Consider the following 14,937-nt stretch of genomic DNA (forward strand, 5'->3'; position numbering starts at 1 on the left):
CTTCTACAAGCTACTGAGTCATAGGGTGTTCCTCACAGGACTGCTTAGAGTCCTGTTGAAGTTTTCCTTTTCACACAATTGTATCTCTAAAAGTTATTCTATCAATCTCACAGTCTGTGGAAAGACAAAAAGGTTAAGTGAATTAAACTGGCTGAAAATGTAGGTCTATTCATTAACGGTAAAATTACAAAATTCTAAAAAACAAAAAAATAAAAAATGTGTGGGGTGGGGACATGCATTGTCAAAACATCTGGCAAATGTTTTAGGGTTTCTCCTGAGAAACATTACTATCCCCAGCAGCACCATGCAAGCCCACCACCCTGCATGTGGAGCTGCATTGTGGTGTGTGTGCTACTTAATGTTGTAGTTAATTAAGTCGCTATAATGCTAACAGTACAGAACAAACAGAAAATCTGAGATGTGTTAGCCGAGGTATAGCTCTGCACACAGTGGGTGATGAGAGGCTTTATAGCCTTTTCAAGTGAGACAGCAGTCTGTAATTAGTGGACTTAATTGGATGGCTCCAGTTAAACAGGTACAACTAAATTAAGTCAAAACTTTCCTTCATTTTAAAACTTTTTTTTTTTCATGCTGATTTTTGTTCTAAACAACTGTTATGAATGTATTTTTAAAATCCCACCGTGCCTAGGCCCAGTGGGAGGTAAAGTTATACCTGGTGCGTCACCAGGCTCGTAATATGCCGGTGGAAACCTTGGGGGTTACACTAGATGGTGACTTTGTCCACCTCAAGATGAAAGAAAACCTGTGCATGTGGGGGTTTTTTTTCGCCATTACCATAAAACTGTTGACAAGACACCTTCATTGGCAAACAAGGCTTTAAGTCATACCAAACGTTTTTTGTGTGATGTCCTCTGAATACACACTCTCTGTGTGGCAATTGGCTTCACTGCGTTAACACTCCAATGCTCCGAGGTAACCAGCTTCATTAACTACCTGACTGACCATGAATGTTTCTCCTCAAGTTAAAAGAAAAAAAGAAAAAGAAAGAAAAAGTAAAAATGTCAGACTACCAACTTCAAGAGCAAAAGTTTACAGGTTCTCAAGCATGCAATATTCTATTCTCTTTGGGAATCAATCCAAATTACTGCTGGAAAATAAATGTAGAATGGTTTCCTGCATTTGGAAATTCAGTACAATGCTCTATTCATTCAGTGTCAGACTGGCTCAATGGGATAAATAAGACAACTTACTTTATTCCAACTTGGGAGTCAAGAAGGTTACTCCTGCTAGCTTCCCAGTTACGCCAATAAATTAGCTGCTGTGTTGCTCTCTTGTTAATCGGTGATTCTAAGTTGGCCACGGTCGTGAGGCAGATAAAGTGTTTTTTAGTGCTTTGAGTAGCCAATAAGACTACAAAGGCGCTATAAATAAAATGCAAAAAAAAGTACATAACATTACAATACTATCAGTACGTATCATGGGTGGAATATATTCAAAACAAGTATATTTAAATCAAGTGGGAATGCCTATTTACGCAAAGAAGGCAGACATTTAGGACCTTCCAAAGATTAGCAAGACTGAGTTTTATAATGGCTGATTTATCACTCACAAATGAGGAGTCAAGAGGTTCGGTGGTCAGTGTTTTGGCTCAATTACAGAAACACCCCCAACCCCATCAGTAACACCCACTTAAAGCCCATATCATGAGTTCACCCCAAGGGGGGTCTCTAGGTAATAATTACAGCCACCGCCCACCTGAACCGCAAACATATCCCTAAACCTCTTTCTCCTGACCGTGACCCCACTATCTACCCGCTGTAACTCTTCAGTCTCCTCCCCCTCTCTCAGAGCACTCTCCGATCTGATTACAGGTAATGGTAAACACTGTGGCTGAATGCTGTACCTGTGATTTTGTGTGTGTTGGTTGGTGAGAAGGCAGGAGTGGTAGGTGTGCTGCTTCACAGGCTGTGACACACAATCATAACCCTAAAGTAGATTATAGGCTGCTTTTGTTTTCCTCTTCTCCTAAATTTAATTTGCAACCGTGCGCGCGGTCTGCGCCATGTGTTTAACTCCATCGTCCGTTAGGTCATGGTCTGCTCAGCCATGCACATCCAGTCTGCTCTGTCTCTGCAATCGTGCTGACCAATTACAGTAATCCTATTGATCCAAAACACACCCAGCCCCACCATCACTTTATCTCCAAGATCGACCACAAACAGCGAGGCAGCTTTCTACTGTATCCTTCTTCACCCTGAATCAAGTTATTAAAGATGACGTCTTCACACTCATCCAAGTCAGACTCTCTACAGATGCCTCCTCCGACTTTTTTCAAACGTTGCTGTGGGTATGTAGAGCCGGAGTGCACAGGCAAACTGGATTTATGGCCTGAGTCTGGCCTGAGTCTGAGTGGAGTGTAAGAGCTGTCTTCATTGCGATGATTAGCCATTACTGAAAATGTTGGCATGCTGCATAAAATGTAAATAAAAACAGAAAGAAATCATTTGCAAATCTCAGAAATCCACATTTTATTTACAAGAGGATAGAGAAATCATATCAAATGTTTAGACATTTTACTTTTTCATGAAAAACATTAGCTCATTTTGATTTTTAAGGCAGCAGCATGTCTCAAAAAAGCTGGTACGGGCGAACAAAAGGCTGGAAAAGGAAGTGGAACAAAAAGAGCTGAAGGAACTTTATAAATGGCAACAGGTCAGTAACATGATGGGTATAAAAAAGAGCATCTTAGAGAGGCAGAGTTTCTCAGAAGTAAATATGGGCAGAGGTTCACCAATCTGCAAAAAAACTGTTTACAAACAAAGTAAAGTTGCAAAGACTTTGAGTATTTTATATACTGTAATATGTACTGCATCTTCTGCAGTACAAATTGTCAAAAGAAAATAAATCTCTGTGTGCATGGGACAATATTAGCCCTTGAACAGCACTGCATTAAAAACAGGCATCATTCTGTCAGAAATCACTGCATGGGCTCAGGAACACTGCCAGAAGTCCCTGAGAACACAGTTCACCGTGCCGTCCACAAACGCAGGTTAAAGCTCCATCACATGAAGAAGAAGCTACATGTGAACATGACCCAGAAATGAGCCAAAGCTCATTTAAATTGGACCGAGGCAAAGTGGAAAACTGTTCTGTGGTCAGACAAGTTGAAATTCAAAATTCTGTCCAACTAAAGAGATGATCTAGCTCAGCACCCACTTCAAATGTCATTACAGGTCAAACGCAGATGTAATTAATAACTTTAATTGTGGCCCTGTTCCATTTAGCTGGGCAGAGGCCCTGGTATTATACAGGCTGGCTCACTGAACCTGCTGCAGCACACTAAATAAAACAGAACTATAATTAATTTTATTAATTGCACACTGATATGAAATGTTATAGCCTATAAAATGTATAAAGATGATTTCCACACAAAATAGTTCTTCATAAGCTTCTTCTTGGTTTATGATGTCAGGAAAGAAACCGACTGCTTGGAAGTGAAACCTTGTCCCGCTCTCCCTGTTTGGGGTGACATAAGTGAATGTGTGTTAAACTCCCAGCACCACTATCACCACAACAACGACAACCCCCGACTGTGCCAGCCACTAACCACTGTGTGCTAACCACAATAAACAGCAGGTCTGTGGCTATGTACACTTAACAGCGCTACAGTGTGCTCACTGTTGTTATATTGGACTGTACTATTACTATAGGCTAGATATGCACTCAAAGGTTATACCTGAAATCATTCACTACTTCCTGCTGTTTATACAGGGAGTTCTCTGTAGAGGACTTATATACAGTAATCAGCAAAATGTAACACCAGCTCTGTGTGGCCTACAGCAATACTCGTGTTGCATTTTGATTGGGGGGGGTCCCCTGCCCTCTGCCCTCTGCTCTTCGTATCCTTGCCTCTTCTGCATTAGTTTTATCCCCTCCACTAGAAGATTCTTAATCCTGCAACTTGAAACCTCAAATAATGCAAACAATAATAAAATCAGAAATGGACTTTCACTGGCAGAATTCATGCTCCTGTGAAAGTGAAGATGATGCGGGGTGAGGGGGGTGATCCGGGTCTCATTCCACGTCTACCTTGATCCATACATTGCTTTTCTTGGCAACTAAAAAAGGCAGAAGTTCATCCTCACAGCAGACTGTTTTCTTAGCCTGACAGGGAGGGATATACTTTGGCAGCTTCTTTAAATTTTGGTAAAGTTGGAAAGATATTCACACATTCAAACTTCTGTATGCAAAGTCATACGGGCACTACGTCAAAGGTTGATTTAATTCTGGCATCCTCTGGGTCTTGTAAGAGGAAAGGGCAAAACACGAGAAATTTATTAACTCCATTTTAAAGAGGAATGAACATATTCTTGCAAATGCAGTGGTTCGGTTCCCAACTTGTTAAGTTGAATTATTTTAATCTCCTGAGTCCCACTGATTTTTGACCTCAGTAGCGGAGATCATATTTTCATGCACATCTTTTCAGTTATTCAAGAAACTCAACTAAATCCTCTACTCTAAATACTCTAAATACTAAATACTCTAAAGAGGACATCCTGGGCTTTCGAAGGATATGTCATGTGATGGGCTGGCATGCCATGCTGGGATCTTTGTTTTGTTCTCCCTCCAAAATGGCCGCCATTGCAGCAAGCACATTTAAATATTGTTACTTTTTGTTGCCTTCACCAAGGTTATCACATATGATTTTGTTCCTACATGTTCCAGGAAGAGTATTTTCAGTTTTAAAAGCAGTTAAATCATTTATGTTTTTAAATAATAGTCTTTGAATAAATATCAGTTGTGGCAGCATGGTGGTGTGGTGGTTAGCATTGCTGCCTCACAGCAGGAAGGTCCTGGGTTTGAATCCACCAGCTGGCCGGCGCCTTTCTGTGTGGAGTAACCTGCCTCTCGCCCCATAACAGCTGGGATAGACTCCAGCCCTCTCCCGCGACCCTAAATTGGATAAGCGGTGGAAGATGGATGAATGTCAATTGTAATGGATGTCAAGACCACCTTAATGTACTCTGATACCTAAACGGGACTGAGGCAGAGAGGATTCTGTACAAAATACTTGAGGGAGATTCAGATTTGGATCATTCAGATGATGAAAGTGATGAGGCAAATTTATACCGGCAGCACAAGAAGAGCAAAAGGAAAATACAGAAACAGACAAGGATAAAGAGGGGACACGCCATCCTCTGTGGACCAGACATGGCTAATGTGCTTTATTCAGTTCCAGGATGATTTTTTTCAGCAAATTGCTACTGTTGATGTTCATTGTTAGACAATCCCCTAAAATAAGTGAAATGTGTGAATTTTAATTACCTTTCAGTACACCTTTGACTTACTGTTGTTCCTTCCATAACCGCTTCACACCTGTATCACGGGGGCCTCCTGAGTGTCAAGATGAACCCCACGGCTGGTGCAGGCTGGAGTCTGGTTCAGTATTTTCCCAGTACATCAATCACTGGGAATGTAAACCTTGATTTAGCAAGATTTACATATCAAAGAGAGCTTCAAAGTAGAGGTGTGTGTCTGAACACTACTCCACAAGAAATAAAGATCTTCTTTGGAATATCACTGCACAAAGCCTCTCTTGGTTACCCAAGAATTAAAAATGTTTTGGGCAAAAAAACAAACAAAAAAAAAAAAAGTGCCCATTATTAGTGACAAAATTACCAGGGGCAGGTTCTTCAAGCTGTGAAGCTCCCACAAGATTGTGGATGACCTGCTTATAACTGAAAAAGCAGACATTTTTTGGAAAGTCAGGCCTTTCCTTGATCGAGTGAAGCAATGCTGTCTCAAACTCTCAAAGTCAGACAGTGTGCATAGATGAGCAAATCATCCCTTTTACAGGCCGCTGTCCTGTGAGGCCTTTTGATAAAGGAAAGCCTAATCTAACTGGCATGAAAGTCTTCATTCTTGCTGCTCCAAGTGGTCTAATGCTAGATTTTGAAGTGTACCAATGGAAGAACACATTCAAGGGCCAAAGTTGGAACCGTTCTATGAATGGTCAAATCTGTTCCCACAATCAGTCTCATGGATGCTTTGTCAGCAAGAGACCTTTTCACCACAGGAACTCTGATGAAGAGTCGAGTCCCAAAGCAGTGTCAACTGCCTGGAGACAAACAGTTGCAAAGAGAAGGGAGAGGATCATCAGTGGTCAGAAAGAGTCTTTTTTTTTATGTCACTATAACAAACTCTTGGATTCAGCACAAATCTTACTGAAACCCTTCACAGACATACAAGGACAATCCACCACCTCAACTTCAAACTGCATCTGGCTGAAGAACTGCTGGATTGTCCAGAGATGATGACAGTAGTGGAGGCAGCAAAAAGGACCATGAACCACCAGCAAAAATGAGGATCCTCCAGCCAGAGCAGTCTGTGCACAGATGGAGAGCTGCACACATGCCCCAGATTATGGATACCAAGCATGCAGAAAGATGCAGGAATAAGGGCTGTGGAGGCAAGACGTACATTGGATGCATAAAATGCAAGCTGTTTCTCAGCCTCACCAAAAAGAGGAACTGCTTCCACAGCCATCACACTTAAAATGAAACATGAAATGACAGAATGGAACAATTTGGTATAGATATGGTTCTAGTGACTGGGAAAGCAAGCTTTTACTCATCCAAGCTAGTCAGTAGGTACTCATGGATGAGTAGCTCTGACTCAAACTGTCCATGTAACTCAGTGGTGCTCAGTCAGCAGTATCCTGTTTTAGCTGCTGCTTACTAAGTGGCGATGGTAGGGTGGATCTCTCCGTATTTCACGTCAAATATAGCACAAAATATTCAAGTGACACTAACAGAAAATCTGCCCATTTAAAATTGGAGTCATTTGTATAAAACAAAAAGAAACTGACAACACCCTGGGAATTCCACCCAGGGAAATATACCTTCAACAGATACGATTCACCAGCACAAGAGACGTTGTAAGGTATAAAACAAAATTTATTTATTTGTTCATAAGAAACAATAAAACAACGATCGCATAAAAAAAAAAAATATAAAAATATATTGGGAGCTGCGGCTTATCCGTGGCGAATGAGGTGCTTGAGGAAGGGCTGAAAATCACCACCGCACACGTGAATACTTAATTTCAGTCACCAGCACACGCACACACAAAACCTGTGCCACACGAAACAGTCACGGAACACAAAAATAGATCCCGCCACCAGGGGGCACCCAGATATGATCACGGCAGCCGTCAGCGCCTAAATAAAAGAAATAAAACAAATTACAATTTAATCAACGTTAATAAAAGACACTCATCAACGAAATAAAAACAGGTATTAAAGTAATAAAACAGTGTGGGTGAGAAGTGCCTCACCACACACGCACATTAATAAAACCCCGGTTCTCAACTAAAATCCCCACAACCCGGCAGGCGTGTAATAAAACAAAATAGAAGCACGCCTGCGCATAACAATAGTGCTAAAACTCTCCTTCCTACCGGCACAACATCAAAGTGATCGCACCAATAATAAAACAAGGCAGCGGGCATAAAACACTTGTATAAAAAAAGGGGGAAAGGCAAAACAGCAGCACGCTGTAGCTTTATCCTGAGGAAGCGATGGCGGCGCCGCGGAAAGCAACACGCCGCCCAAACCCAGGCCCAAACACCGTAACATACAGTAAATATTAAAATGATGACTGGCGAAGATATCGAATATAAACAGAAACCCGCAGAATTACATACCAGTCAATCAATGCCTGCAGGGACCAAATTGGCTGGTACGGGGTTCCCCAGCTACTACCTACAAGCAGTGGCGGATCTAGGATTTTTCTGAGTAAGGGGCCATCAAGGGGCCACAGTATTCATAGAGGGGCCAAGTATTTGTGGTAGATGTGGTGATATAAAAATGAAAGCCATTACATTAAAGTTATGGTAAATCTTATAACCATGAGGTGTAAGAATTCAGTGAACTTATGTGCCATTACACTAAATAACAATATCAGACATTTCATACATTACAGCATTAACTGTTGTTGCTCTCTCTAAATGATTTCTGACCTGATGAAAAGGGGCTGGAGGTGTCCTGCTCCTGACCAGCCTCTGGTCTATTGTGTTCTGCTGCTCTCTCCCTCCTCTCACCCTGCTCATTTTCAGCTGGCAGACTCACTCTTTTGCTCAGAAACTGCTGAATTCCCACCTGAGACTGACCCTCTCTTTTCATATTCTTCTCTATCACTGCCAAACATTATAGTTAATGTTAACACACAAATGCAAATTACAAAGAAGTACATGAATTCCTGTTACATGAATTAGTGAAATGCTAACGTCCATGTCCAAACACAAGAATGGCCTCAGTTAACATTACTCTTAACTAACTTTGCTTCTTAAATTAATGTTTGTCAGACTTACGCTGTGTGACAGCTGTGAGTAAAAAGGGATTTATGACTTATCATTACCAGCAAACTCCTCAAAATGTAGACTGGCATCGATTGTCGGTTAAAAAACTTTCTCAGCGAGATCGTTCAAATCTTCTTTTGCTTTTGTAAGCTTTATTCACACGGGACATTCCTATTTGGCTCATTAGCGCTACTGATGTTTCAGCATGGAATTGCATCCACCTATAATTTGATCCTTGCTCCCAGACAAAGGACAGATGAGTGACAGGACAGGAGCACATCAGGGGGCCAATCAGATTTCAGATGGGGCCAATGCCCCTGTGGCCCCGCCCCTAGAACCGCCACTGCCTACAAGTTAAAAGACAAATAAGCTACAGGATAAAAATCACATTGCAATGAAAGGAGTCATACCATACCCGAAGCTTATGGAGGGGGGGGGGCTCCGAACAAGGTTACCACCAGCGTACTCTGCTACAGCTAGGAGAAACATGAATGAGAACCCAGAAGTGTGTGCGTCACCGAGAGCAAGATCACAATATGGTATTACACGCCACCCTTTTATACCATGACCGCCCAGTCATAGCAGCCAACCAATTAGAATCCATTCTGCTACATAAGCTTAGATCCAGCAACTGGAAGTTAGCTTAGTCCTTAGATTAAGAAGAATTTGCAACAATGCTAGAGGGTTATTGAGCTACATTAGTAATTATGTTCACCAGTTTACCATGACAGTATGCTAATACAATGTGCTAATATGTTCTCATTAGTACACACATTAGTAAACACACAGTACAGCTAATTCTTGTGGAAATGTCGTTACTATTGTGGGTTTCTTGTCACAGAACAAAGTATTGGACCGATTAATGGTACCAAATAAAACATTTGTAATATCTCCAAAGATTTTGAAATGCTGTGGGGAGCTATTTCTACCAATATGCTGACAATATCTTTCCCAGAGCCATGTGAGTTTGGAGGGGAATCCATTTTTAATGGAAGTTTGTAAGCCTTTAATACAGGATTTAATACAAGATCTTCTTTTTGATTAAATTTCAAATTCAGTTTTCCTCATTTGGAAAGTTATTAGATAACATGATAGATATTATGTTAAACAAATACAAACCACTGCACAGAAGCAGGCACCTGTGCTCATGCTCTTCTGCTAAATTTTAATAGGCAGGCCACATACCAGTGTGACAGGCTGCTTTCCATAAAACAGTTAAAGGAGTCCTGTGATCACCTGCGGCAGACGGGTGGAAATCTCATCTGATGTTACATGAGCGCTGAGAGATGGACAGATTGGAAGATGAAGAGCTGGATTCCTCGAACACAATCACCCACAATCACACACCTGAGATCAGAACATCACCTGGAGAGAAGCTCACATACACACAAACACACCCCGCAGAGGCAAACACACTCCACATGTACAAAACACTGAAATGAGTGTAAACTGCACTGGCGTAAACCTCAGGGATTATACTGAATATACTGCAGTGACACCAGACCTGAAAAGCATTGTTGGGATTTGTTTCATTTCAGTGGTCGCATCAGGTACATGGTGATGTTACACAGAAGTGTATGACTGTCCTGGGAGCATCTAAGCTTTCCAGGTAGTCATTCCAGAGCAAATGAACTTTTAAAAGTCAGGTTTATTTTGGATGTTGCAATTCAGGGCCCTCTGCATCAGCTGCTACAGGCTAATGTGGACACAAAGAGTCAGGGTGCCGGCATCCCCTTGTAAGCATTTCTGTGGGCAGCTATGGCTCTTAAGTGGTCAAGGCAGATGCAAAAGCAGTCAGAATGAGAGTGGCATGGCAATCTAAGGTCCTCATTAGCACAGATGATTCAGCCCCTTTTCACAAGGCCATGCTGTGTACGGGAATTGCATGTATGTGTGTGTGCTTGAGTAGGTGTGAGAGCACCATCCATTACAGTACAATGGAAGGTTGTGACCCACATATTTCCAGAGAGTGAATTTGTTCCAGCAGCTCCAGTGTAGGAGTCAAGAACTGATGTATCATTGCACTCCTGCTGCTGCTGTCACTTCAAAATAAACAGCTTTGAATCCAGGTTTAAATTTATGTGCAGCTACTGAATCTCCAGAGGTCAGAGGTCAGCGAGGGAGGCTGCAGGTGACCACAGGTGTGTGTGTGCATGTAATCACAGAGGTGTATTTTACTGGTAGGAGGGGGTCAAAGGTCAAAACCAATAGTAAAGCAGAGACGATGACTGATTAAACCTGTTTCACTGAAAAAAGAAAGAGGAAATCATGTCTGAAATATGTATCTACTATGTTGAACAGATATCAACTGAAGTTGAGCCAGGGCCATGCTTTCCTGTAATTTGTAACACAAGATGGTCTAATGAGTCAGCCAGCTAAATATTAATTCTTTAGCAGCAGCGATTGCCACTGATACACCTGTTAACACAGAGCATATTACGACTGAGACGTCAGCTCAAACGTACTTTGAATTACCGTAATTACGAGACTGTTTCTCCTATCAGAAAAATTCACATGGTTTCTGATAGCTGAGAAATTGCGCTCACACCCAACATTGGGTTTTACAGTAATTCTTGCAGGAAGTCCATGAACAGCCGGACATTTGAAGTGAGTTCTGTCGCCGATGACAGGTTTGGTATTAAAGGGTTAAAGGTACTTTAGTTATTGCCTTCTGCAAGTCATTAAGAGCGTATTCTAATATATAATAGTGGAAATGCATTTTAAAAGAAAAGAACAGCAGCACACATCCACAAACCTTAAAAAAAAAAACCATTAGTAAAAGACTGCCCCCTGGTGGTGGCTTTGGTTAAAACTTGCAGAAGGCAATTACAAAAAGTACCTTTAATACTTAACCGGTTGTTGAGCTTTTCACAGCCCATTGCTACAAGGAAACAACACTGATGATACTTCTTAGATCTGTGATTAAACCATAACAGCAAAATTGCAGGGCTGGAAAACCCTAAACAATGAGTTGAAAGATACTAAAGGGCTTCCAGGAGGAAAAGAATAGAATCAGGTTATTATACTGTGGGTTTGTCACTGTAGCAACACTTTTCCACACTACACATAGTCATTTGCTCCATTGTTAATGTAAACATATTTGTTGGAGCCATTTCAAGGTGTTTTAGAAGGTTTGTTTTAGCCATTGGTGGGGCGGGCCCCCCGGATGGGATGCTATACTGGTGCATGGATGACAACTATAGAGTGAACCTGAAGGTGAACATGCTTGTTGATGCTGTTGTTGACTGTTTCTACACCAAAATTAAAGTTGGATCCTTTTTTTTTAATCATTAATGAATTGATAAAAAGAAAAGGATAAAAGAAAAAATGGATGGTTGGTGGGCATGACCCTTTTTTGGCTTCTAAGGGGAGGAATGCTGGAAAAACTATAAGAACCACTGGCTTGAGCCTTCAGAAAACCCTTCTATAGTGTACCTTAATACCTTTAAGGTTTGGAATTTGTCAGGTATTTTAATATACTTTCAAACCATATACATGTGCATTTTGAGAAGAGGGTTTAGGTCACTAGAAGGCATCGCCAGCTACATAGGCCCAATAATCTCAATAAACATCTTTGATATGAAAAAGCAATCCCATGGGAAAAGCTTTGGTTGCATTACGCTGTTCCTCCCAGCTCGTGACGTTTACATCTTTGTCCAACTTCTACCGGTCTTTCTGACCACTTTCCCGTGTTAACTTAAAAGCTAAGACCAAAAGTTTACTCTTGACCTGGGAAGCGGGCCTTGCGGTGGAACTGTTTTGTAAATGACTTTTTTCCACCTTTCAAACTCAATCTTTGTTTTCAGAATTACTGAAGGGACACTTTAAGGGGAAACTGTTTCATAGCACTTGAAAAAAGGCAAAAGCAAGAATAAAATGAGATGATTGTGTCAAAATACTGTATCATATTATATTTTGTATCTTATGTCAAAACACAACAATGGAAAGACCATGCTGCTTCCTCCCTGCAGCTGACAACTGAAGCTTAACTTATTAGACCCCTTTAATTAATGCAACTAGTGGAACGATGAAAAATAGGCTCCGCTCCCTTGGGTAACCTGAAGCCACACAAGACACACACACACACACGTGCGCGCACACGTGCACACACACACACACACACACACACACACACACACACACCAACCAGCCTGTGTCTGGCCACCTGAAGCATTATGGGATATTGGAACAGCTGCCCCCCATCCTCTCCATGTCTCTCGTTCCCCTCCACCCAACCCCATTAAAAAACTCCAGCTCTTGGAGGAAACACCCACTTCCTCTACATTCCTGAAGGATTTTCCATACAGAGAATAGTAAACAAACCTGTGAACAAAGAGCGGGAGCAGGGGGTAGGGAGGGGCACGCAGACAAGTTAATGTTATTTCCTTTGAGTAGTAAATCAAACTACACGACGAGGAGGAGGTGGAGAAGCAGATTTCTTTTTGTGAGGCTGTGGAGGTGTTTACCATCAGCACTGATGGTAGTAGAAACAGCAGAGGGACCAAAAGGCCTGGGCGAAGTCCTGCACCACCCTCTTCATCCTCCCACTTACCTTTACCCACACAAACACACACCGCCTGGCACCGCAGAGGGAGGAGAGAGAGGAGCTGGCAGGTGGTGGAAGGCCTCCTTATCAGTTTTCAGTATGGGAACCTCTGTGTGGTTCACTGACTCATGTCAAAAATCTGAACCTGACGCAGAGGCAGCACTCGAAAGTGTGTGTGTGTGTGAAAGGAGAAGAGAGAAAGTGGTGAATCTGGAGAAACAGGAAGAGAAACAGTCTGGCGTTAACTGACAAACAGCAAATCAGACGGTTAGACCAAGAAACAGGCAGGCAAAGATCAGATTTGTTAAGTGGTGTGTGTGTGTGTGTGTGTGTGTGTGTGTGTGTGTGTGTGTGTGTGTGTGTGTGTGTGTGTGTGTGTGTGTGTGTGTGTGTGTGTGATGCCAGGCGCCCACTGGCGACATTTAGCATTTTCCCCAACAGAGCAGGTGAGTCTTTGAATTTTCCAGTACTGAGAGGTCACGCTGGCATACAGGTGTTGACTTTTTAAAGTGCTGATTTGTACAGTTGTCAAAAGTTTCCTGCTGGCATGTACACACACACACACAAAATTCTGGCCCACGCACACCACTGGGCATTGAAAAAAGTCAGCTTCCTTCTTTAAAGGTCACTCCATTCACTGCTGAAAATTTCAGAAGGCATGTAAAATCTGACATCCACCTAGCATCCAGAAACAATACTTCACTCCCCCACCACCCCGGTCCTATCTCAGACAATATCGGCAGGCCTCATATAACACAGGAGGCCTGTTAAAACTATGTTCCAGTGTCACGGAGGCTGGCATTAGATGTGTGAATGACTCATCTTCTATCCTGCTATCTAGCAAGAACCTCCTAAATGTGAGTCCTGACCTGCTGCTTGGTCTGATGATGTGCTTTGTTTTTTCATTTTTTTTTTTTCCTTTTGCTCAATCCCTCTGGCAGAGGCCGGAGTGTAGCTGCTGATCCTGCCCCGGCTTGCACACAGGAATGTACTATTGAGAAAGCGCTCCACCGCAAACCCTCCCAGCCATTCCAACCCGTAATCAGATCCAGCCTGTCATCCCCCATCCCCAACCCGTCTCCAATCTCTTTCTCTCTCTTTCTTTTTTCTCCCCTCAGTACCTCTCTCTATCTAAATGACATGCACACATACAGAACACAAACACCCACACACAGAACAAGCACTCAGACACACACACACACGGAATCACAGACATCAATTTGTAGACATGTAAGCTTGTGAAAACACTGTTCCAAAGTGACTAGTGAATGCATCTGATGGAAAGGAGAGGACGCCCACGAAAAGAATGAGCTGATACTCTAATTAAATCAAAGAATTCCTCATATTCATAGCATTTCTTCCATATTTACTTGTAAGTGAGTAATGGATACTATAAAAGCAGGGTTACACCAGAAAGTACCGCAGCAAAATAAGAAAGGAGATGGGAACACGCTAACACAAATACATTATAAGGGAGAGACTTGACACTCAAGGAACCCTGAATAGAAATCTATGGGAGAATTCTAGAAACTCTAAAGATGGCACCCTGCCACAAAGAGCCAATCAAGAGTCAAAAAAGAGACCCGTTATAGCACTGACAAATACACAGTAGTTGTTGAGAATGGTTTCAGGTAGTTACGGGTTTATCTTGGCTCATGTAAATAATATAAACAGATAAACAGTGGTCAACAGTGGTTTATCATTCAAGATTCAGCAACTAATGAAGCTGTAATGTTGATTTGACTGGTGAGTCTATTGAGACTTTGTGGTCACATGATCATTAACCATGTGAGGTTAACTTGTCAGCCATTTTGGATCTGTAACAATCATCGTGACAATGTAGGTGTCAAGTGAATAAGGCCCCAGTAACACAGGCCTAGAGACTGGTCTGCAACCATCTTACAACCACCAACTATTAGATAAATAGGTGAGTTCCCTGACCGGTTGGTGAGTTTTTTCTGGAGGTTGATGGCAGTCACTGAGAAATCGCTTGCTACAGCCTCGTTCACACAGGCCTTACAGATCCATCAGTGACCCCCCCTAGCAAAGGAAAAGTATATATTTCCCAATTG

The sequence above is a fragment of the Archocentrus centrarchus genome, chromosome 15 (assembly GCF_007364275.1).
Source record: "Archocentrus centrarchus isolate MPI-CPG fArcCen1 chromosome 15, fArcCen1, whole genome shotgun sequence".
Lineage (NCBI taxonomy): Eukaryota > Metazoa > Chordata > Actinopteri > Cichliformes > Cichlidae > Archocentrus > Archocentrus centrarchus.